This window comes from Pan troglodytes, chromosome 11 (genome assembly GCF_028858775.2).
Source record: "Pan troglodytes isolate AG18354 chromosome 11, NHGRI_mPanTro3-v2.0_pri, whole genome shotgun sequence".
In the NCBI taxonomy this organism is placed as follows: Eukaryota; Metazoa; Chordata; class Mammalia; order Primates; family Hominidae; genus Pan; species Pan troglodytes.
Genome location: NC_072409.2, coordinates 90,961,040 through 90,987,510, shown reverse-complemented (window position 1 = coordinate 90,987,510; position 26,471 = coordinate 90,961,040).

Here is a 26,471-nt window from a genome sequence, read left to right as displayed (position 1 = left end):
TATTTAGAGTGAATTTCTTGTAGACAACATGTTGTTGTGTCTTTTTTCTTTTGAATTCACTCTGAATTTTTTTCTTTTAAATGATGTGTTAAAGGCATTTATATAAAATGATTATCCACATAGTTGAATTAATATATAATATCTTTGTTACTTTTCTTTATTCATTTCAATTACTGGGTTATTTCCTGTCATTTTTATCCTTCTCTGATTTTAATCAAACATTTTATTTGCTCTTACTTTATCTCCTTTCTTAGTGTATCATTAATATTTCCTTAAAAATTATTTTTAATTGTTGCTTTGGAGTTTACAATATACATTTATTAATGTAAATACATCCTTCAAAAAGTACTATCACTACCACTTCACATGTAGTGAAGGTACCTTATAATACAGTACACCCAATTCTTCATCTCATCCCTCACGAAATTGTTGCCATTCTTTTCACTAATACATATACAATCATCAAATACATTGGTACTAAAATTATATTAAAGAGTTATTTTTTAGGTTTATTAAAATAAAAAATAAAATATTTTATTTAACTTGATTTATTGCTTCCCATTGCTTTACTCTTTATCTAGATCTACATGTCTGACCACATATTTTGAGCACAAATCTTTTTGACAATATTATCGCATTATTTTCGATACAGAAAAAAGAAAGAAATTTTTGTCTGTCTTCTTACGAGTTTTCTCAATATCATTATTTTTACTGACAGTGTAGAAAATTATCTTTTAATTTCAAAACTCATTGTTAATGCCACCTAAATTTTTGGTACTGCTGTCAACTGGAGAAAACTATATCAGGTTTCTTTCGTTTAACAGCAGTAACATTTCAGGGAGTCTCATTTTTTTTTTGTTAGTAACTAACTTACATACTCTTACAATTCATAACTTTTAACCAATATGGGGTTTTTATATCTTAATTGTACTGAAGTATTATGAGTTTTCTTTATTTTTATCAGTGTTGATGCTTAATGAGGAGGCACATGTTGTAGACAGGCATAAACGTACAATTTTAAACATAGATACGCTTGTTATTTCTTGTACTGTTACAAGTTGACATACTTAAATCATATAAATCTGGATAATTTTATTTTGTACAATTCCTATTTCTGAAGCAATGAAAATATGGTATACTTATGATTATATAATCTGCATTATCAACAGATTGAGAACCTCTATTTTTGAACTAGCAAATGAAATCCAAATGTTTCTTTCACAGTTTTACACATTGGATCCTTGAAAATTTTTCCAAGGATAATACCTAGCTTCACATTTTCAAACCCTATCTTTCCTCAACAACCCACCCAGTTGCTGGACACTGAAATACGTTCTTATCAGCACTGGCCCTGCTACATTTTTTGTATTGTTGGATGAGTCAGACCAGTGGGTGGGTAGAAATATTCTTGGACATCAATCTTTCATCAGGGTGGCTAGCAATAACATTACTATTCATGGATGGAACTGCACGTCAGATAAAAATATCCCTATAAATCAAATTAAATATTTATAAAATTTGTATTTTTCTTATTTAAGTCCTAAAAGTACCATTTTCAGAATCGCCAAACAAACAAGGAAATGTAGCCTGGGTCTAGTGGCTCACGCCTGTAATCCAAGCACCTTGGAAGGCCAAGGTGAGAGAATAACTTGAGTCCAGGAGACCAGCGTGGCAACATAGGGAGGTCCTGTCTCTACAAACATTTTTTGAAGAAATTAGCCAGATGTGGTGATGTGCACCTGCAGTCCCAGCTACTCAGGAGGCTGAGATGGGAGGATTGCTTAAGCCCAGGAATTTGAGGCTGCAGTGAGCTGTGATTACACCAATGCACTCCCAGCCTGGGCAACAGAGTGAGAGCCTGTCTCAAGAAAAGAAAAAATAAAAGTGAAGGCATATCTGATTAAATTAAAATAGTATTAATCTGTGCTGCATAAAATATCTTACCTTTTCAGATTTATTAATCTGAAATATAAATTTATGTATACACACATGCACACACACGTGTGTGTATGCATATACATATATATATATATATATATATATATATATATATATATATGACTATGAGAATGTATTTCTAGGGTGTCTCCCAAGGTCTTGGAAGAGGCTTTGTGAATGTGGCAAGGCATAAATACTTATCTTAATAAGCTTCTTAATACATTTACCTCTGTTTTGTAGAAGTGAGTTATATATTTAAGAATGAAAATGAACTGAATGGGAGATAAATATTCTAAGCAATTGGTACAAGATGCACAGAGACTCATGGGAAACCCTTGAAGAAAAGTTCGTGTATAGGAAACTATGAGTATTTCTATGTGTAAAATGTTTAAGAAGATAGAGGGTGCCAAATCAAATCTTCAAATAATTAAATACATATCTCTATCTATCTATCTATCCATCTATCTATCATCTATTTAATCTATTTATTGTCTAAGTAGCAGAATAGTATAAGATTGGAAAGTTAAATATAAAACTGTTTAATGCCATATGTTGGCAATAGAGGCATAATATTTTTCCAGACATAATTTGTGTCTTTATGGATAAAAAATACTGACAAGTTAGAAATTTTCTAATAGTTTCCATCTCTTTCCAGAATCTGAATCTTTATTCATAGTATTAACAGGGAATAGTAAGTCAAACAAATTCCATATTCTGTTTCATAGATAACTCTTTGGGTGGGTTTGTTAGACAATGGTTTATTATATCATTGAAAGGGCAGGAAATAACTTTATTTTATTTCTATGTTTTGGATAGTTTTGTTCAAGGAGTATACTAAAGTATTGTTAACTTCTGAAGGAGTTTGGCTTGATGTCTAGGACAATGAGGAATCTTTGGGCTCTTCTAAGCAAGGTAATGATAAGATTACTATTAGTTTTAAATCTTTTTGTTGTTGTCGTTGTTGACGGAGTCTCGCTCTGTCACTCAGGCTGGAGTGCAGTGGCGCAATCTCGGCTCACTGCAAGCTCCGCCTCCTGGGCTAACACCATTGTCCTGCCTCAGCCTCCCGAGTAGCTGGGACTACAGACACCCGCCACGACGCCCTGCTAATTTTTGTATTTTTAGTACAGACAGGGTTTCACCGTGTTAGCCAGGATAGTCTCGATCTCCTGACCTCGTGATCTGCCCGCTTCGGCCTCCCAAAGTGCTGGGATTACAGGCGTGAGCCACCACGCCCGGCCGAGTTTTAAATATTAAAACCACTGTTTCAGTAGGTAGGAGAAGAATGACTTGCACAAATATAGTTGGCGTAGGCTGAACAGTTAAACACAATTTTCAGATTTATTTAAAATGATGGGTAAGGGTGGGAGTTTATGTTATTTTCATAGAACATAAGTAAGTTGAGCTGGATCTGAACTCCTCAGCCAACTAACTAAGCTAATTATACTGCTGATCGTTAGCTTATTGGGTACTCTTCACTGTACAAAAGTTTTCTACTGAGAAAGGATTCGTGACTGTGAGCAGTGGCTCACCTGCCAATCTTAGCGCTTTGGGAGGCTGAGGTGGGAGGATCACTTGTGCCCAGGAGTTCGAGACTAGCCTGGGCAATATGACAAAACCCATTTCTACAAAAATAAATAAATAACCCACAAAAACAAAAATTAGCTGGGTATGGTGGCATGCACAAGTAGTCCCAGCTACTTGGAGGGCTGCGGTGAGAGAATCACTTGAGCTCAGTGGGGGGAGGATGCAGTGAGCCAAGATCGCACCACTGCACTCCAGCCCGAGCAACAGAGTGAGACCCTGTCTCAATAAATAAATAACAATGAAAAGTATTGTGAGTTTTTTAATTGTAAAATTTATGAAGTTTCTACCAAAATTTATGGAAAATATTGTCTATGGAAAATCTCTCTTGTAGAAATTTTTTTCTAAAGATTTATGTTTTATAATTTTATTTTTTTCTGTAAGCTTATATAATTCATTTTTCTCTATTTTATTATGTAGAATTCATTGGTCCTTAGGCATATTACCATAATAGACTTATGTATAAAATTACCTTATAAATTTTTTTCTTTTCATTTTGACTCCTCACCAATAGCAATGCCCCATGACTAAAATATTACCATGTTTTTCTTAAAATAACAAACCTTGAAAGAAGAATGATTTTTAAATTTCATAAAATAGAGTAATTCAGAATTTGTATAGCTTTCACAGGGTATAAGTTGCTGTGAGTTTTCTCTACAGCTTTTACTTTGTGTGGTTCAAATGGTAAGTCAACCCAGACTTTGAAGCCGCATTTCCCCTGTTGACAATTAATCACCAGAGTATTCCCGAAATATCACTTTACTTACCTCCTCATGCTCTGTATGAATCATAGCTCCAGAAAGGAAACATCAACACATTTCACTTATGGGATCAAATGATTAAAATGTTAGTGAAACCCTAAGATTGCATCTAATTGAATTTAGAATGTGTTATGCTTAATCTGGAACATGGTTTTCCCAGTATCAATACATGAGCTGTCATTTGCCTTTTCCTGTCTTCTATTTTCTTTATTGTTGTCCAGGTAGAGAACTGCTGAGGTCTGAATTTCTATTCCCTACCCCACCCTCAATATTTCTGGACTTTGAAGTTCAGATATAATTTACAGATAACATCATCTTTTATTAACAGACAGCATCAAGCCCTGTACATAGTTTAATCCTGGTGCGTAAAAGGAAACATAGGTGGATCAGAATATTATATTATTACTGCTGTTATACAGTGTTATGCTTTGAAGTAACCAACAATTAGACCTGCCAAGCTTCATTCTGGGTGAGCTGCTGTCAGAGAAAATAGCAATATCTCTCACTTTAGGTCAAAGCTAATATTTGAAATTATAACTATAGCTATCCACTGGAATTGAATGGCATTTATTTTCAAGAGTGTGTTTGTAATTTAAAGCTGTTACATAATTTTGAAAAATAGAAATATATGGAGAAAATGCAGAAAAGTATTATAACAGTTTTGAGATACCTAATGTTTAAGCATGATTTTTTTGTGTGGTTTTACCATGCTGATAAAAATGGTCTCTTTTCCTGATGCTTATCAACTAGCTTATTGGGACTTGCAAGATACTAATGGTGAAAATAGGAAAAACTATGAGATTTGATTTTGGCATATGCAACGCCCATGTGACCAAATATTTTATGTTTGGAAAATCGTACCAGTAATACTTCCTTCCTTCTCTTCCCTAAATGCGTAACATGTGTGCTTGCACATGCACACGCACGTGCAAACACATTTACTTGTTATAATGCTTGAGAATACAGTCTAATTGATATATGGAAAATATGTTTCTTAATATTTGTAGCACATTTAACCTCTACATATAATGACATTTCAAAACTCTTCAGGGAACAGAAAATATTCAGTTAGTAGAAACTTGTAATTACTCAGCTTGAAAGTTGTAGACTTAATGGAATTTGCTTTTGTTTTTTCTGCATTCCCATCACCAATACATCTCACCAGAATGAAATCCAATATATTAAATGATATTAACAGATCTATTTCCTGAATAAGGCTATAGAGAATTATGAATATCATATTATTAAAAATAGTAATTGCAGTGTTGCTTGTTTCTAGAATGTGTTTCACACTTACACATTATACAGAGCTTTGATAAAATGTGGCACGATATCATTGTATTACTGCAAAATTATTTTTTCATCTGATATGAAAAATATCCAGTGATTGAGGGTCTCTTATTTTTCTCCACCCCCTTGAAATTACAAGACAATTAAGAAAAAGAAGTTGATACAAAGTTTGGTTTCACTCATGTCAAGTGACGAAGGAATTTAATGTTTAAAATGCCCTGACACAGAAACAGTTATTTTCAGAAAAATGAAAACAAGTGTGAGTATGACTAATTTAGAAAATCAAGCATATAACTACTCTAATTAGGTAGATCTTAGAATGCATATGTCTTATATTTCATTGAAGGCCTCAATAATAAAATTAGCTCTAGTTCATATAATACTCTGGGTGTTTAGTATCACCTTGTTTAAAGTGAAACATATTATTCAAAAATATAGTAACTGTATTGGCTATAGTAAGAACTAGATTTGTTGCTAATTTCTATGTCCCTTATCCTCTTTTTAAATATTATTTCATTTAATTCTCAACAATAGTGTTAGGTGGTATTATTAATTTTCATCTATTATGAATTTGGGGAAACTAAGGCATAGAAAGATTGAGCAGCTTTTTAAATATCCTGATTCCTTCTTCAAATGAACAAATATTCGGGTTGCTTTTTACTTTTAATGGCATTGTGCTGAAATGTAGAACAAAACTCATTTCCCCTTCAGAATGTTCAATGCTTCTTTGGATACAGCAGTAATGTCACTAGGAAGATTTACAGTGGATATACTGCATACCTAATACATATTTTTCCAAGCTAATGAAACGTATAATGTTTTCAAAATCAGGTCATTTTCTTCCTCTCTCTGCCTTAAAGCGCTTACTTTTTCTTTCGGGTATTCAGACTTTCTATTCATGTCTGCCAATCTCCTGTTTATTTATTATGACTTGTTTCAGTGGTCATCTGGGTAAGAAGGATGTCCTTGAGATGGTCCCCTAGGTTCAGGTAATTACTTTCTTCTTTTGCTACTATTGTATGCAGTACTCTTCATGCCCTTTATTTATGTATGTATGTATACACACATACACACATACACACATACACACACATCAACACATATTACATGTTCTGGTCTCCTAATAAACTTTGAGATTTTGTAGAGCAGGCACTAAATCTTAGTCTTCATTTTATTCTTAGGGCCAATACTGTAACTGGTGCACTGGAAACACCCAATGAATATTTTTCGAATGAGTAAATAAATGATTAAACTCAGTGACCGTAATGCTTTGATGCAGGTAGAAGGTTGCTTTTCCCCATGAAATTTCACTAACATGCAATTAAAATATGCTATTTGATATTGTGGAAAAAGAATGTAAAGTTTTAGTTGGACAGAATGAAAAAATATATACTATTCTATATTTACATGCAAGTAAATGTTGGCCTTCCCCTCCCCGTTTCATTCACTTCCTCCCCCAACCTTCCTCTTAGATGCAAAGGAGAATAATGTTCTGTGATTTCAGGTTTTAGGAGGTTGTTTATTCCAAGTTTAGCTTAGTGAGACACACTATCTACTTCTCCATTGTTGCTTGTTTTCTCTCAGTTGTAATATCTGCTACTAGTGACTCTAGTGGAGTCACTAGACTCACCAATACAGAATCCTGCGAGCTGTCCTCACAGAAATGACCCACACACAGGATGGACATGTTTTCTCATGTGTAAGCGTATATATTAAAGATGTCCAGTATCCAGGTTTCTAAACACATGTTTCCAACAGAGCACACAATTGTAATTAGCATTGCAAATACTTTACTTTGAATTCACTGTGAATTCTTTGTATTTCCAAAAAGTGATTTTGTTTACACTATAAATTCAGTGTCAGCTAAAAATAAAAAAAGAAGCTTTGTGACTTTTTCAAACCATTGTTGACTTTTAACTACAACAGTTTGCCAGCTTCAGAGCAATATATTAGAACAAAATACAATTTCTGTTCTCACACTCCTTATAGCTTTTCAAATGTTTTGGAGAAGTCTGCTGACAGATGATTAGTCAAACTGGGAACCAACTGCTTCAACTATTTAATCTAAATGATAAGTGATTGCTTTGATTGGAATACATTTTAAATAAATATGTAAGTTCCTGAGATGCATACTATAATTTATTGTAATATAGTGTCCTAACCCACATGTGTTATATGGAGCTGTGTATATATATGTATATATAGGTATATATCTATATATGGGTATATTTGCACAAAGTCAGTGTTCCTTGACATTAAACAAAGATCTTACTAATTTTTTGTTTGTCCCAAATATATGTCCCATTAAAATTTGCAAAGTGTTAGTAGTAAGAAATATGCTTCAGCCTGGGAATAGTGGTTGATGCCTGTAATCCCAGCACTTTGGGAGGCCAAGGTGGGCAGATCACCCGAGGTCAGGAGTTTGAGACCAGCCTGGCCAACATGGTGAAACTTCATCTGTACTAAAAATACAAAAAATTAGCCAGGCATGGTGGCTCACACCTGTAATCCCAGCTACTCAGGAGGCTGAAGCAGGAGAATCGCTTGGATTCAGGAGGCAGAGGTTGCAGTGAGATGAGATCACACACTGCACTCCCATCTGGGTGACACAGTGAGACTCCGTCTCAAAAAAAAAAAAAAAAAAGAAAAAGAAAAAAAAAGAAATATGCTTCATTTTCACAATATGCTTACTATTTTAAACCTAATTTCCTTGCTAAAATATATAATGTATGATTAATAAGGTTGAAACCTAACGTTGATGTAGGGACAAAAGTAAACTCACATATGTAAGAAGGAACAAAACTATTGTTTCACGGTTCAAGGTTTTAAAACAGGTGTCCTTGCAAACTTAAGGAGTCAACAAGCAAGGTTCTAAAGTTTTATGCAATACTTTAGTCATCCCTTATTCTTGGGGCATATATGCCAAGACTCCCATTGGTTGCCTGAACTTGGATTGTACTAAACCGTGTATGTGTTTTTTTCTTATACATACATACCTATGATAAACTGTAATATAAAACCTAGGCACAGTAAGAGATTAACAACAATAACTGATAAACTAGAACAACAGTAACAATATGCTATAATAAAAATGAAGTGACTGAAGTCTTTCTCTTTCAGAATTAGCTTATGGCACTACAGTGCTCAGATATTTTCAAACTGCAGTTAACTGAGGGTTACTGAAACTGCAAAAAGTGAAATTGTGAATGAGTATGTGTGTTTTCTCTGATAGAGAAACACTTCTCCATATTTTCATGTATTTATTACCCCAAAATCAATATGAACTACAGCAAAAGTTGCATGTTTTAAAAATTATTTTACCCTAAGGGGTTGAAAATTTCTGTCCACACACAAAAACCTGCACATGGATGTTTATAGAGGCTTGTTTCATAATTGCCAAAACTTCAAAGCAACCATCATGTCCTTTAGTGGGAGAAAGGATAAATAAACCGTGATAAATACAGATAATGGAATATTATTCGGTATTAAAAAGAGATGAGCTACCAAGCCATGAAAAGACATGAAGAAAGCAGAAATACATATTACTAAGTGAAATAAGTATAAAAAGGCTACATGCTGTATGATGACAGCTATATAACGTTTTGAAAAAGATAAAACTAAGATGATGGGAAAAGGATCAGTGGTTGCCAGGAGTTCGTAGGGAAGGAGGGATGAGTAGGAGAAGAGAAGTAGCTGAATAACAGCAAAGATAGTCCTCATCTTACCACATTTCAATGACACTTTTTCAACATTATGATGAGTTTATCATAAGTCAAAGAGAATCTATATAATGGTAGATACATATCATTATACATTTTTCCAAACCTATACAATGTCCAAAACCAAGAGTGAACTCTAATGTAAACGATGGACTTTGGGTGATAATAATGTGTCAATGTAGTTTCCTCAGTGGAATCAAATGTACTGTTCTAGGGGAGGATGTTGATAACGGGGGAGGCTATGCGTATGTGGGGATGGGTATCTCAAAAATCTTGCTAGCTGTCTCTCAATGTTACTGTGAGCCTGAAACTGCTCTAAAAATAATGTCTATTAAAATTATTTTATTCTCTTAATTCCAGAACCTTGGTAACAATATCACTGGTGGCTGAATCAACGTGTAAAATATTTTCTTACTGATGTTATCTTTTGGCAGAAATTTCAGGAATTTTCTTTTAGTAAATAAAAGGTGAAACTATTGAATGTAAACTGGGTAACAATTCTGAAATTATCCCATAGCTGTGTTGGCACAAACCAGTGAAGATGTTTATAGAGCACACAGTAGATTTTAATAAAGCTCATAAACTTCACATTCCTGCACAACTGTTAAAAAAAAAAAAAAAGTCACTACATTTAGGCTCTCTTGCTGAGATTCTGAATCCTGCAAATAGCAAGTCTTCTCTGGTTCTTTGAGCTCTGTTTTTGATGACTTCACCCTGGAGGTAACAGCTTGCCCAAGGCCTGACATGCAGGCCTGCTGCATTGCAAGCTCCCTCTGCTCATTTTTGGCAGGTTGTGCTGATTTATGGGGCTATTTGATTTATTTAATGTACCATGCCTTTGATTGCATATACTCTATAGCAGTCACTCAAAATGCAAACAAACACATCATATGCTCTTTAATTACTCCCATCCCCCTTATTATCAATCACTGCCAATATCAGCAGAATGGCTGTGATTCATGCTATAAAATTAAGGTCAGCAAACTTGGGTTTTGCAGAAGTGAATAGCAGCAATTCTGTTTATATTCTTTAATGTCTCAAATCTAAAACTCATTATCAGAAAAATGGTATTTCAGATCAGTCTTGTTAGAAGAATGGGATGGGAAAAAAGATATAATAGTTGGGCAAAGAGAAGGAAAGCAAATGTAGGACTAGAGAAAAAGTTGTTGAGGAAAGTAAAAGAAAGTAAAGATGAGAAGATAGTAGCTCTTAAGGATATTCATTCTGACTTATGAGAGACTGTAATGTTTAGCACACACAGACACATACACAAACACATGAACTTGTAAAATTCTCAAAGGTCCAGTTTTTATTCAAAATTTCTATACTTCAAGTTCTTGAATCTCACTCCTTTTTTTTTCAAGTTCCTCATTTGTCTCCCTTAAAAAATGGACCCTAACCATTTTAAGCTTAGTAATTTTTTACATGCTTTTCTGGAAATACTACAAATATGATCAATGTCTGTGATCTCTTCAGTGCTCTACTCTTGTGGGAAGCTTCTTTCCAACTTGGTTCCTGTCCATACCCACATAAAATATTAAGGAAAGAAGGATATAAATATAGATTAAAAGAAGACCTGAAGTCGAAGGAAGGGACTAATTGTTGAGAGATTTGAAATGCAACCAATTTTCCATCAGATGTTTTATCGGTACTCTGTAGTTCTATTCTGTCCCAGTTTTCCATAGATTTATAGATAAAAAGAATATTTTATATTGCATTTTGTATGCATATATGCATACATCCATATCACTTAAATATATATATATAAAATTGCATGTTATGCACACTTTAAAATCTTTAAAATATTGAATGCTTAATTACTTAGGACAAAATAGCTTACATAGGAAACAATTATTTAGGATAGAATAATTTAGGAGACAATAGCATTTTTGTGCTATTGCAGAGATGACAAAGAACTTCTGGTTTTATATGTAACCCTAAAACTGCAGGATAAATAGGTACTTAATACAAATGGCAGTTGCCTCACTGCAATTTTCTGAGCTGTGTTGCTAGTCTGACACTCCTGAAAATTAATATTTCAGACTTCTCTGTAATTGTCCAGAGGGCCTGGAGTGCCTTCAAATTATATTCCCCCTCTATTTTAATCAACCACGTTAGTAATTTCCTTTTTCATTCGTTTATTGATAATTCTATAGGGAAAGTTTGCTAATCACTGTGTAAAATATAATTTTCAAACAGCCAAAATAACTGCCATAAAATATGGAAACTGTCTTAGTTTGTTTTCTCTTGCTATAAAAGAATACCACAGACTGGGTAATGTATAGAGAAGAGAAGTTCGTTTAGCTCACATTTTCAGAGGCTGGAAAGTCCAGGAGCATGGTGCTGGCGTCTTGTGAGGGCCTTCTTACTGTTTCATAAGATGGCAAAGGGCATCACATGGCAAGAGGCAAGACCATGCCAACTCAGTCTCCCTTCCTCTTCTTATAAAGTTACAAGTCTTATCATGGGGGTTCCATTTTGATGAATGTATCTAATTCTAATTACCTCCTGAAAGCCCCACCTCCATAAACCATCAACATATGAATTTGAGGATATTTCCAATTCATAAAATTTGAGAGGCACATTCAAGCCATAGAAGAAACCAATATTTATCAATAAATTATATATCCCAATGTTTACATACATCGCATTTATACACCACAATAATAAATATTGTAATAAGATTTATTGACTCTGTTCCTATTTATCAGTAAAATGAGAGGCAGAAAAGTTAACAAAGGCAGAAAAGTAACTGACTGTGATGGGTCACTCCGCTAAGGGAATGGCAGACACCATTGCCCCCAGCCATCTCTGAGTACAGGTTTATACTTCTTTCTGTCTACATTATGGTTCTTTAAGGATGCATGGCCTAGCAGGAAGATACTGTACAAATGTGAAAAACAAAAGGTATCTGCCAAATTTTGAATAACTATTTTTAAGTGAAGAAACTTGCCCAAAAGTTTCAAAATTGTTTGCTAAGAAAATTGAATGATTTTGTGATGGGCAATGAATTGTCCATTCACAAAAATCAGCAGATGTTTCTGAAGCCGGTAAAAAACAGAAAGTACATTTCAAAAAGTCATAGTCAAAGTAGCAAAGTAAGTTTGAAAAGGGCAGGTTGATTTTCTATTTTTATAGCCCTTCTCTTAAGAAGACTCATTTTATTTTTTTTTATTCTACAACATACCTCTGATTTTTGATTTTGAAAGCATTCAGAGGAGACCATTTCTTCAAGTGAAAATTGTCACTTTAAGAATATAGATGATTTATCAGGTGCAGAATTTTTTATTTCCTTCAGAATAGCTGATGAGGTGAGATTCTTTCCTAACAACATCTTACAGATTAGTATCAAAAGCCTGAACAATACTATTGAAATCAAGGACATTGCACAGGAAAGCAATCAATTGTTATGGAATAGATAATGTGTTTTCTTGCAAAGCAAGAAAATAACTATTATCTGGATGTTATTAATCTTCCTTGAAGCATTTTAACATTCCAATGTGCTGTGTTAAACTATTTTCTTTTTTTTAAGGAAACACAAAAGTTTCCTGATTTATTGTTAAATTGCAAGTTCAATCAAGGGTATTGAATTAACTATTTTCTAATAAATCATGCTATAGTTTAAACCATGAGATATAAATATATTTTAAAACTGTCCCTTTATGTGGTAAAAAGGAGTTAGACTGCTGAAAAAAATAGCAGTCCTATTTAGCAGCTAAAGTCAAATGTTTATATCTACACGTGCATATATGCATTTTGTTTTCTAAGCTAAAATGTACCTAGGACAAATTGGAAATAAAACATTTTAAAGAAGTTCTTGTTAAGCAAATAGAAATATGTTTTTAATACTACCTAGTTTTTTCATTTCCCCTTGATAATTTTCATTTATTGGCAGGGGTGCTTGAAAGAATAAATCATGAGTATACTATTGCTGCTATAAACCACTTTGATTATAATGTTATCTTAGCTTTTATATGCACTTTAAAATTATAAATATTTAGGCATATCATCTTTACATTTATCTAAAATTTGATCTAATATATTTTTTCATCATATATGCCTAATACAATGGCAGCCATGCATTTTTTAACAAGTTGAGATCCTATCATTTGAATTATGAATTTTCCCTATGATTTTACTAAAGTGTGTTTGTTTTATATTTAACAATTCTTCATCAATTGGCATGATTTACACTTGATGCTGCTCAACAATTTGGTTGTTTTTTATTCACTTAAGCACTATCTTACACAGTGTACATTTAATTTGATTTGAAGATTTTTTTCAAGTCTTGAATGCTTGGATTCATTTTGACTTATCAGCAGATTAATGAAAGTGATAGATTATGCATGTTCATTCATTCCTTGCAGCCTATTATCTAATGAGGGTGGGAAAGGTATGCTAGTAGATTAGATAATCGTTTGTCATTTCAAAACATGGATTTATTCATTTACTCAGAACACATTTTTAAGCATTGTTAGACCCTGGGTACAAACAAGTGGTTAAAATACATTTCCTGAGTTAATAGTTTTGAAACAAACATGTCTATGAAAATTACAATATAGTGTGTTAAATATTAATGGAATTGTATAGGATGCAATGAAGGCACAGAAAAGAAATTCTCAATTCTGTCTGCATGAGTTAAGGAGCTAGGCAATTCTGAAATTGAGGGCTGGAGACTGTGTCAGAATATGCCATGCAGGTCAGTGTAAGAAGTCAGGAAGAAGGAGCAACATACCTAATGACAGTGAATAAATCTAAGCATAAATAAATCTGTGTAAATTCATCATCAAGTGAACTCTTCTACACGGGATGCTGAAGAGTGTTTATTAAATGGTGAAATAAATGATTAAGTGAAATAACAATGACTTAATCCTAAACAATGCATGGTTGGTTAAAGAAAGACAAGCAATAATCAACTGTCCTGAAAACTGTTCTAAGAACCTACCTGACACCAGTAACATTATACAGGTAGATGACTTATTTCCCACCATTTAAGTCCTGAATTTTTAAAATTTTCTTTTGTAGGCGCTAGACCAATGGATCAGGATAGAGAACTCAAAACTAAAGCCAAATACTTACAATCAACTGATCTTCAACAAATTATTCAAAAATATAAATTGGGGAAAGGACACCCTATTTAATAAAAAGTGCTGGGAAAAATGGGCAAGCCACATGTAGAAAATAAAACTGGATCCCCAGCTCTCACCTTATACAAAAATCAACTAAAGATGGATGAAAGACTTAAATCTAAGACCTTAAACCATAAAAATTCTGGAGGATAACATCAGAAAAACTCTTCTGGATATTGGCCTAGGCAAATAATTCATGACTAAGACCCCAAAAGCAAATGCAACAAAAACAAATAAATGGGACCTAATTTAACTTAAAAGGTTCTGCACAGCAAAATAAATCATCAGTAGAGTAAACAGGCAACACACAGAGTTCGAGAACATATTCACAAACTATGCATCTGACAAAGGACTAGTATCCAGAATCTACAAGGAACTCAAACAAGTCAGCAAGAAAAAACGAAAACAAATAATCCCATCAAAAAATGGCCAAAATACATAAATAGAAATTTCTCAAAAAAAGATATTCAAACAGCCAACAAACATGAAAAAAATGCTCGTATCACTAACCATCATGGAAATTCAAATCAAAACCACAACGAGATAGTACCTTAATTCTTCAAGAATGACCGTAATTACAAAGAGTAAAACCAATAAATATTGGTGTCAATGTGAAGAAAAGGGAACATTTTTGTATTGCTGGTGGGAATTCAAATTAATACAACCACATGGAAAACAGTGTGGAGATTCCTTAAAGAACTTAATAAAAGTAGAACTACCATTTGATTCAGCAATCTAACTACTGGGTACCTACCCAAAGAAAAAGACATCATTACATGAAAAAGACACGGGTACATGCATGTGTATAGCAGTAAAATTTGCAATTGCAAAGAAATGGAACCAACTTAAGTGCCCATAAACCAATCAATGGATAAAGAAAATATAGTATATATACACCATGTAATACTACTCACCCATAAAAAGTATCAAAATAATGTCTTTTGAAGCAATTTGAATGGAACTGGAGGCCATTATTGTAAGTGAAGTAACTCAGAAATGGAAAAAAAAATTATGTATGTTCTCACTTATATGTGGGAACAAAGCTATGAGGACGGAAAGACATATAATGGACTTTGAGGACTTGGAGTGGGAAGGGTGGGAGGAGATGAGGGATGAAGTACAAGATACTGGATAGAGTGTACACTGCTCAGGTGACAGGTGCATTAAATCTCAGAAGTCACCACTAAAGAGCTTATCTATGTAACCAAAAACGACCTGTACCCCCAAAACTATAACAATTTTAAAAAATAATATTTTATTTTGAAGCATCAATATGCTGAGATATTTTGTATGTTAAAATGTCTAGGCATACTGATGAATGACAAATGGATGCATTTTTCTTGGGACACTAATCAAACAAGTGAAGCAAATGAATAGGTTATTATAATTATATTACATATCTTAAAACATATTACTGTTACTTTAGTTTGTACCTATTTTTAGAGAACTGTAAAATCTTAGTTGAACAATTTGCACAATAAATCTGCATATAAACATGGTAAGTGTATTGGGGTAAAGGTGTGTGTAGAACAAGCAATCAGTCCAGGTGCTATGCTACAGCTTGGCATTATCCACCAAATTACACATACCCAATTTGCTTTCCTCGGTAGAGAAAAAAATACTGCAATGAAATTATGTAAGGTGAGATTAAAGACAATAAACCCTAAGACATTATGGCAGTGGGTGGTCACAGAGAGAAACTCAGAAGACAGATCTTGATGTCCAGGGTACCAACCTTCAAGAAGTTCCTAGTCTAATGTGAGAGTCTAGTGTGAAAGACAATTACAGAAATAAAATTTACAATTTACAATTAGAATATATAGTATGAGGCAGTTCAGGTTGAATTGAAGGCAAGTATTAGGAATCTATGACCGAAATTGGAAGTATTGAATATGAAGTTGGTGTAAAATTAATTGCTGCTTTGGACTGTGAATTTTAACACGTTGTTATTAATAAAAATAGGAACGATTATAATCAACACATTGTTCCCAATGAGAAATAAGTTTGTTTATTCCTGTAGTATAAAAATTCGTGTTTCGGGATTTGACGAACTTTTGGAAAGCGTTTTCTGCATCCTGCTGGTTGTGAAAGTGTTTTCCCTGTAAAAAGTTGCTGAGATGCTTGAAGAAGTGGTAGTCTGTTGGCGAGAGGTCAGATGAATATGGTGGATGAGGCAAAACTTTGTGGCCCAATTTGTTCAACATTTGAAGTGCTAGTTGTGCGATGTGTGGTCGGGCATTGCTATGGAGAAGAATTGGGCCCTTTCTGTTGACCAATGGCGGGCTGCAGGCATTGCAGTTTTGGGTGCATCTCATCGATTTGCTGAGCATGCTTCTCAGATGTAATGGTTTCGCCCAGATTCAGAAAGCTGTCGTGGATCAGACTGGTAGCAAGCCACCAAACAGTGACCATGACTTTTTTTGGTGTAAGTTTGGCTTTGGGAAGGGCTTTGGAGCTTTTTCTCGGTCCAACCACTGAGGTAGTCATTGCCAGGTGTCGTATAAAAACCACTTTTCATAGCACGCTACAATCTGATCAAGAAATGGTTCATTGCTAGGTAGAATAAGAAAAGACAACACTTCAAAAGGACTATTTTTTTAGCTTTTCAATCAGCTCGTGAGGCATCCACCTATCGAGCTTTCTCATCTTTCCAATTTCCTTCAAATGTCTAACATAGGAGGGTCAACTTTGAGTTCTTCCGCAACTTCTTGTGTAGTTGTAAGACAATCAGCTTCGATGATTGCTCTTAATGGGTTGTTTCCAACTTTCGATGGCCCGGCCACTAAGCTCCTCATCTTCAAGGCTCTCCTCTTCTTTGTAAAACTTCTTGAACCATCACTGCGCTGTCCGTTGGTTAGCAGCTCCTGTGCCAAATGCGTTGATGTATCCGCTGCTTTACGACCCATTTTGAACTTGAATAAGAAAATCGCTCGAATTTGCTTTTTGTCTGACATAATTTCCACAGTCTAAAATAAGCATAAACAGTAAGTAATAAGTCATTAGCAAAAAAATAAAGCAAGAAATGCCCATTAAAATGATGTATAACAAAACCACATGAATTAAAGAATAATTTACATTTATTTAAGTATTCCAATATCAGATGTGAAAAACCGAATAATGCTACAAACCCAGATATTTTTGCACTAACCCAGGAAAAGCTCAATGATGGAGATGTAGATTTAAGAATAACCTGCATATAAATTGCATATAAAATGACTGTCTCTGTGTCTCCCAGAATTATTGTTGCACAATCATTTCATATTACATGTACGAATTTGTGATTTTGCTTGGGGTCATTTCTTATAAATTAAGATAAATACAACATAGTCATACTTTAAAAATATTTTTAAACAGAGTAAGCAACTCAGTATTCTCTACGATGCGCTCATCAAGGCTGTGACAAAAGATGATGGATTGTAGTTTCCTGGCATTGCTATTAACATACAGTAGGCCACATAAACAATTCTGATTATTTGAGGTTACTTGAAGTTAGGTCTATTTGCCATATTCAAATAATATGACATACTATTTACCTAATCTCTGCATATGTATTATTGGTTAAATTTAAGGAGATTTAATTGAATTAAACTGAGTGTCTTGGCATGTATTTTTTCTTCTTTTTTTTTTTTTTGATTCTTACACATTTCTGAACACGTAATGTAGGACTAGGTTTCCTGCTTTACACACAGTGGACGGATTGCCAATTATAATTCAGAAACTTTTAATTAGACACTTTACATGAATTGAAACTCCACACACAATGGCAAGACACGTTGTCATTTAGGAAACATTTTTGGTCCCTATTACACCCATAGAATCACAGTACCCAGGATCCACAACGAAAGCAAGAGTTGTGGGAGGAAAAGGGACAGCCACTTTGAGGTGATATAGTTGATCTTTGAACTATATGAATTTTAACTACATGGGTCCACTTATATACGATTTTCTTCTGCCTCTGCCAGCCTTGAGAGAGCAAGACCAACAACCTCTTCTCTTCCCCCTCTTCTTCAGCCTACACAACCTGAAAATGACAAGGATGATGACTTTTATGATGATCCAATCCACTTAATGAATAGTAAATATATTTTCTTTTCCTTTTGATTTTTTAAATGACATTTTATTTTTTTCTAGCTTACTTTAAGAATGCAATATATAAAGCATATAATAAAGAAAATGTGTGTTAATCTACTATTTATTGGTTAGGCTTCAGGTCAACAGTAGGCTATTAGTAGTTAATTTTGGGGGGAATCAAAAGTTATACATGGGTTTTTGACTGCATGAGGTTAGCACCTCTAATCTTTGCATTGTTCAAGGGACAACTATGTGTGTGTGTGTGTGTGTGTGTGTGTGTGTGTGTGTATTTTTATTTATTTATTATTTATTTATTTATTTTGAGGCAAGGTCTTGCTCTGTCGCCCAGGCTGGAGTGCAGTGGAACGATCTCGGCTCACAACCTCCCACTCCTGGGTTCAAGCCATTCTCTTGCCTCAGCCTCCTGAGTAGCTGGGATTACAGACATGTGCCACCGTGCCCGGGGAATTTTTGTATTTTTAGTAGAGATGGGGTTTCACCATGTTGGAAAGGTTGGTCTCTAACTCCTGACCTCAAGTGATCCACCCGCCTTGGCTTCCCAAAGTGTTGGGATTACAGGCGTGAGCCGCCGCGCCCGGCCAGTCAACTGTATTTTTAATTTGCATGTAGGCTACTGAGTCCCTGTTTTCATGCTATTCAGATGTCATTCTTCCTCATTCATTGAGGTTCATATTGTATTTAGATTCAACAGGATTAAAGCAGCAGCAATTATCAGAAAATCATATTAACTCCCCCTTTGTGTTTGTGTATATATGGGTACTTTTTATTGAATTTTAAAACAGGTAAAGGATTGTGCATATATACACACACAATATTTTTAGAGTGGATATATGGAGTATTTTGTCAATCTCTTACTGAATAACATTTAGGCTTTCCCATTTTTTTCTAGTTATAAAGAATGCAACAATTTAAGTATATATGTTTGACTAAGCATGTACATTAGCCATGTCTTATAAACATTAATATGAGGTATTCATATAGACTTTATAATAGATATGATTATAAATACAAAAAATAAATTATATAAACAATATAGTTTTGATTTTATTGTTTGTTCAAGTGCATCCTTTTACTCTAATGATAGTTGGCAATTTTGATTTTCTTCAGTTGTTGGTTTCATAAATAATGCTGCAACAGACATTTTAGACATCATTTTTACGTATTTGTTTCATGGTTATTGTTTTCCAACACATACAGGATTTTTATCTTAGCATGAATATACATTTTTGTTAGATTTTAAAACAGATTAAGTATTGTGCTAATTAATATACCCACTAGAAATGTATGCATGTGTGTGTATGTATGTATGTGTGTGTATATATATGTACATATGTATATGTATGTATGAAAGAGATTTTGGTTTTGTCTCTTTAACAACCATCATTGATTTCTGTTACGGATAAATGATAATTCAAGTTATTCACCCTGCTAATTTTCAAAACAACAACATCCTGCACAACTCTTTTCCTCATTTACTAAATGCTGAGCATGCTGCAGGACCTTCATACCTGGCGTTTTCTCTGCCTGGAATACCCTCCCTTGTTCCTCATATCATGGACCTTTCTTATTCTTTGTTTCTCTACTTAAACTAAATCTCAAAGAGGGTGAACTTCATTTGTTATCTAAAGTAGTTCCTTTCTCCAAATTACTTTTCTTTCTCATGGAGAATTTCCACTTCATTCATCACACTTCATATAACATGATAATATATCTGTGATGACTTTTTTATATTCTGTTTTGACACCTAGGTTTGCTACTCTATTAAGGAAGAGAGATCTTGTCATTTTCATTCATCACTGTTCATTTATGTCCAAGTACAGTGCATAAAAATTAGTAGAGCTAGGTGAATATTTAGTGAATCAATGGGCAAATCAATAACTAGAGGAAGTAGAGTATTGTATTACTTTTTAAATAAATTACTAAATGAAACTTTAAATTCATTTGACTAATTATATGATACTTCAAGATCCATTGTAGTTAGAGGTGTGGATTTGTGTTTAGAATAGTCAATAAATTATGTAATTAATAAGCACCCAGATGAAACACAATTTAAGCAAGTAACCTCCAACTCAATGATAAGGTAGTATTCTTTTTAAATTTTTCTGATCGTTGACTTATTATCATAAGCCAGATAACTAAATCAGGATAATGTTTCAGTATTAGAAAACCTACCATAAAATAAAAATGTTTAATCAATTTAATAACCATTTTCAAACACAGTGTAAGAGAAACGATTATTTTTACAGGAATATTAGAATTTCTAAGTAACTGTAACTGCAATAAAAAATGATTGCTAATGAATGCTGTTCTGAAATCTAAGTAATGCACAATTATGTATATTTTATATTTTTTAGTCAGAAGTCTTTAATGATAACTGCTATCAACTCTTTTCTTAAACAAATTTAATTTTAAATATTGTAATTTATTTTTACCATGAAATAAATTTTATCTGAAGTTTTGCTGGGGCTTTAACATTATTAAATAATGTTATGAAATGGTATAATTTAGCAATAGCAATGTATAAAAGACAGCATTTATTAGAGTATTCAGAATGACTTTTTTTTTCCCCTCAAGACAGAGTCTTGCTCTGTCACCTAGGCTGGAGTACAATGGTGTGATCTCGGTACACTGCACCCTCCACCTCCTGGGTTCAAGCAATTCTCCTGCCTCAGCCTCCTGAGTAGCTGGGATTTACAGGCATGCACCACTACGCCCAGCTAATGTTTGTATTTTTAGTAGAGACAGGGTTTCATCATGTTAGCCAGGCTGGTCTTGAACTCCTGACCTTGTGATGTGCCCGCCTCAGCCTCCCAAAGTGCTGGGATTACAGGCGTGAGCCACCACGCCCGGCCTCCAGAATGATTTTTGAAATTTAGAAATATCCCTGCATCTCACTCTAACAATCATATTTAAACCCTCATGAAACCCTTAGCATTCTCACACATCACTTGTTTTTCTTTGCCTCTGTTTTCTTTCTTTCCTCTTCTGTCCTGTAAAAGAAACATGACCATGAATTTGAAGAAAATGCTGTTGCCATCTTTCAGGAGCTAATAGTTACCTTCAAGTCGCCTTCAGGGTATCCTGTTTGTTGCCCTTTTTGTGGGTGCTCAGATTTCAGATCAACTTTATAGGAAATGCACGTCCACATTTAATGACAGGGTCCAAGTTATTTTGATGAATGTCTGTCCCCTAGCCCTGATTGACACCAGCAGGCTGTGGAGGATGACAAATTGTCAGACAACAGATCAATCTGTTTTCTCCTTTAAGTAATGAGGAATGAAAGGGCAGAAGCATGGGGCAGGGGGTGCTTTCTGTGATTAGCTGGAGGCCTACTGAAGATGTTTGTAAATCAAACATGTTAGCAGTCTGTGTGTACTTATTATACATGCAGTAGTGTTCATGTTTGAGTGATGAGGATCGAATACTCAACAGATACCTTCAACAATAAAACCACACTTAAAAATGATGAGAAGAAAGGTATTGAACAAGCTGTGAATGTAAAACTGAGTGTTTCCTGAGAATGAAAAGAATATGTTGAGTAGGGAGATGAAAGGTATTAATAAAACAGCTTGAATTGTAGATGTTTGAAGATTGGGAAACCATATTAATGATTAACTATTTTTTTTTCAAGTAATGAAGAGTACCTTGAATTATAAAATGTTTGTCTGGGGGCACAATTCACAGAGGCTGTGCCTGGAAATTATTAGGAAATATGTGTGTCATCTCACCTAATTTTGTCAACTCATTTTTTTTTTTTTTTTGAGACAGAGTCTCTCTCTGTTGCCCAGATGGCAGTGCAATGGCGCGATCTCGGCTCACTGCAACCTCCGCCTCCCAGGTTCAAGCAATTCTCCCTGTCTCAGCCTCCCAAGTAACTGGGATTACAGGCACCCGCCACCACTCCTGGCTAATTTTTGTATTTTTAGTAAAGACGGGGTTTCTTCATGTTGGCCAGGCTGGTCTCGAACTTCTAACCTCAGGTGATCCGCCCACCTCGGCATCCCAAAGTGCCGGGATTACAGGTGTGAACCACCACGCCTGGCCTCAAATTTTTAAATAAAGAGAGACCTACATAAAAATCTATAAATTTTCATGGAAGTTATACACATTTTCTACTATTTTTCCAGAATCAACAAGTTAGAATTTGTCATTTTTTGGCAATATGATATACTTCATGCAAAACAACAGGAATAAAAGTTTGAGACTTAGAACAAACACATGTTAATGCCAAGCCTATTAAGTGACCTTTGAACCTCCCTTCCAACATGGGTATATATCACTTAGAAATGTTTTTGTTTGTTCTTTTGGGTACAAAGTGAACATTGTGTAGTGAGTTTAAGCAAAAATAATAATGACAATAATAACTATTAAAATAATGATAGAAGGAACATTTCTTAGTATTCAGGGAACAGAATACAACTTAGGCATAGAGACAAATTTTAGCCTGGGACTCAGGAATCAATCTCTTTCTCTCTCTCATCTGCATTTTTCCTTAATATAAACCCTTCAATCCTCTTCATACAGACTAGATACTTACTTCTTCATAGAAATCAGATGGGTACTATTAATATTTTAGTTTAAAAAATCTGTTTCCTCTAATTGATTAGTCAGATGGAAAGAATTATTATATCTACATTTTAAATCCACAAACCAGACTTTGGATGGTATAAATTACTTCACATGCCCAACTTTGGACCGACTAATTATGGCCAAAAAAGTGAAGCCAAGTATTCTGAGTGTGCCTATGACCATGGAAGCAAAGGCAGAGGCTGTTTCCAGAAAATGGGAGACAGTTGCTCCCAATGGCAGCTGTACTGATAGCCAAAACAGTAGTTTTCTACTATAAAGAATATTGTTAAAAATTCTGATGAAAATTACATGGAACTTTATTTCTCAAAGTCTTTCAGTACAAGGTCTTTGGTGCTCCTGGAAAAAATTCTCAACCCTAAAACAAATACCAACATATAAAATAGTAATAAATTTTTAATTACTAGAAATTTTAAACACCAAAACATTTATTTTTATTATACAATTATAAGGATATAGCATATTAATTAAAATGAGTGAAACCCAGTTTATAAAGAAGTTAAGTCTTGAAGGCTGATAGATGTCTCTGATGTTTGGAAATGAGCAGATTAGTCTACACTCCTTGCAACATGGATAAATTGTTTAAACACACACACACACACACACACACACACACACACACACACAAAACAAAAGAAGCACTTATAATGCCTATTATGAGGGACAAGGGGAATTGGATTATTTGCTAAGGTTTTGCCCATGAAAATACATTAGAAAGTGTAGGTAATAAACTGTGTACTGAAACAATTTGCTTACCTGTAAATTCTATAATTATAAATTTAATATGTTAAGTTCATCTGAAATAAATGAAGATCTCTACAAGTATTCTACAAAGAAATTGAATTGGTAGTTTAATCTTCAGTTTCCTAGGTTTTGTTTGGATGTTTGTTTTTTTCAATATAAGGACTTTGAAATAACAAGTCAATGTTAGGAGACATCTTGACTAATTCCTACACTTTACAGACATTTTTCTTGCCATACTTTTCCCTGTCTCTCAATTCAATCATTCCCATGACCTAAGCCATTTCCTGGGGTTGCAAGATACCTTACATATTCTGCCCACATAACAATGTACAAATTCCCCCCAAAAGTATATCAAACAAGAAGCTTGAACTTCATTTTCTCAAAGCCATTCAGTCTTTTCTACAGAAACTAGTAAAATGGGATATCAAATTTTATGTTTTAAATAAGACAATATAGTGGATATCATATACCAAAATCAGTTGTGAAAAAAACTCATAAATTTTCAAAAAAAGTTAGATACTCAAAACTTATCACATAATATCTAAACTTCTCTTTCGCGTTAATCATATAAAATTCAAGTGAATGCGTGTCAGTTGCATTATGCCAAAATGACTTTTAGCATGCAAGGATTTTTGAACCATTTGCCGTTTTCTGGACATGGACTTAAAATTACAGTCTACTTTTTGCTTTAGTTCTAACATTATTTCCATATATCCTTTGGAAAGGCTATGTAGCTGTATGAATGCAAATGTACAGGTTCTTTTCCTTTCTGTAAAGATATATATTTCAGCAGTCGTCAAGGCTTTTCTCAGACACTTCTAGTTCTGGGACCCACTGATTTTATTGGATTACTCCAACTGTAACATTACACTGTAAGTCTGTACATTAGAATGATGTATCATAGTAATTCTAATGCAGTTATTCTAGTATGATTTAGATTCTAATCTGAAAGCATTATCTAGATATAATACTAAAGCAATCTCTTAGGAAATTTTGTTCATTCCAGCAGAGAACAGAAAGTCCTATTTCGTGCATGAATTATTAAATATGTACTTAAAGGGGTAGCAGCCCTTTTAATTTGGCCAAGTTCATTGTTTTAATTGGCAAAAATGACAAATGACCTAAACCTGAAGAATCCAGAGCCAAGGGGAACAAAATAAAAGGAAGCAAAGAATGCAAACTTGTCCTACAACTGAGTTATGTTCTGATAAGAGTGGAAAAACTTTAGTAATTGTTAGAGCTACCAATTAGTGTTCAACTCTATAGAAGAAATAAAAAATTAAAAAAAGATTTTTTCAACAATTGAGGGCTGTAAACATACAGACTTTCATCTTATAAAATGCTACTCAAAGAAAGTAATGTTTCAGGCCCTTATAGGAGACTGGGCATACAATTAAAGCAGGTGAGAAACTTAGTGGAGCAGTGCTTGAGCGTATTAAAATGGAAACACGCGTGGTCTCCAGATTTACAGTTTCATCTTGGTGACATTTCTTTTATTATAGTTTAACTACATATCAATACATCACAAAGCAAGAGAGCGGCTTCTGTTCCACATCCAGATACTAGTAAGAATATCCAATCATCCTCACAGTTGTGTAACTCCATTTTCTTTAGAACAATAAAGACAAAAAAGAGCATTAGTAGGCCAATAAAATATAAATAAAAAATTTGTAGCATTCAGACCCCAAATATACAAAAGTCAGAATAGCTATTTCCTTATATTTTGCAGTATGGATCCATGATGAAAATCTGAATTTGTAGGGACATGGTCCTCACAATCAAAGACTGATGTAGGAAAACCTACAGGGCAGTGTTTTTTGTTTTCATTAAAAAAGTTTTCAAACATTTAAAAAAGTCTAAGGAATAGTAATAGACATCCCTATACATCCCAAAGTAGTTAGAATGTTTACATATTTTTTCTATCCTTATGTGTGTATCAACACACACACACAAACACACACACACACACAGGGCTATAGGTGTTTTGGTGTTAAACTATTTAAAAAGAAATCATAGGAATTACTACACTTCACTCCTATGTACTTTAGCATGCATCTTCTAAGGAAAAAGACTTCTTCCTATATAATTAATCCTATATACGATATATACTTATCACAACTAAGAACATTAACAATTATATACTTATCATAACTAAGAAAATTAACAATTATATAACTGAATATTTATTCAATATTAAACTTTTTTCAATTGCTTTAGATTTGCTTTCCAAAGCAGATTTCAGTAAAATCTCATATATATGAAATATGTATATAATATATACATATTTCACCAACTTTTTAGAGCAGTTTCAAGTTCACAGTGAAATTGAGCAGAAAGTGCACAAAGTTTCTGTCTTAGTCTGTTGCGCTGCTATAACAAAATACCTGAGACTGGGTAACTTATAAAGGCGAAAATTAATTTCTCATATTCTGAAGGGTGGGAAGTCAAAGATCAAGGCACAGACATCTGGTGTCCAATCAGGTAATATTCAGAAGTGAAAAAAGTGGGGAGAGGCGGTGAAGACTAATGCTGTTTCCTCCCATGGTAGAATAGTAGAAGGGAGAGAATTCACTCCTGCAAGCCCTTTTTATAATGGCATTGATCTATTCATGAGGGTGGGCCGCTCA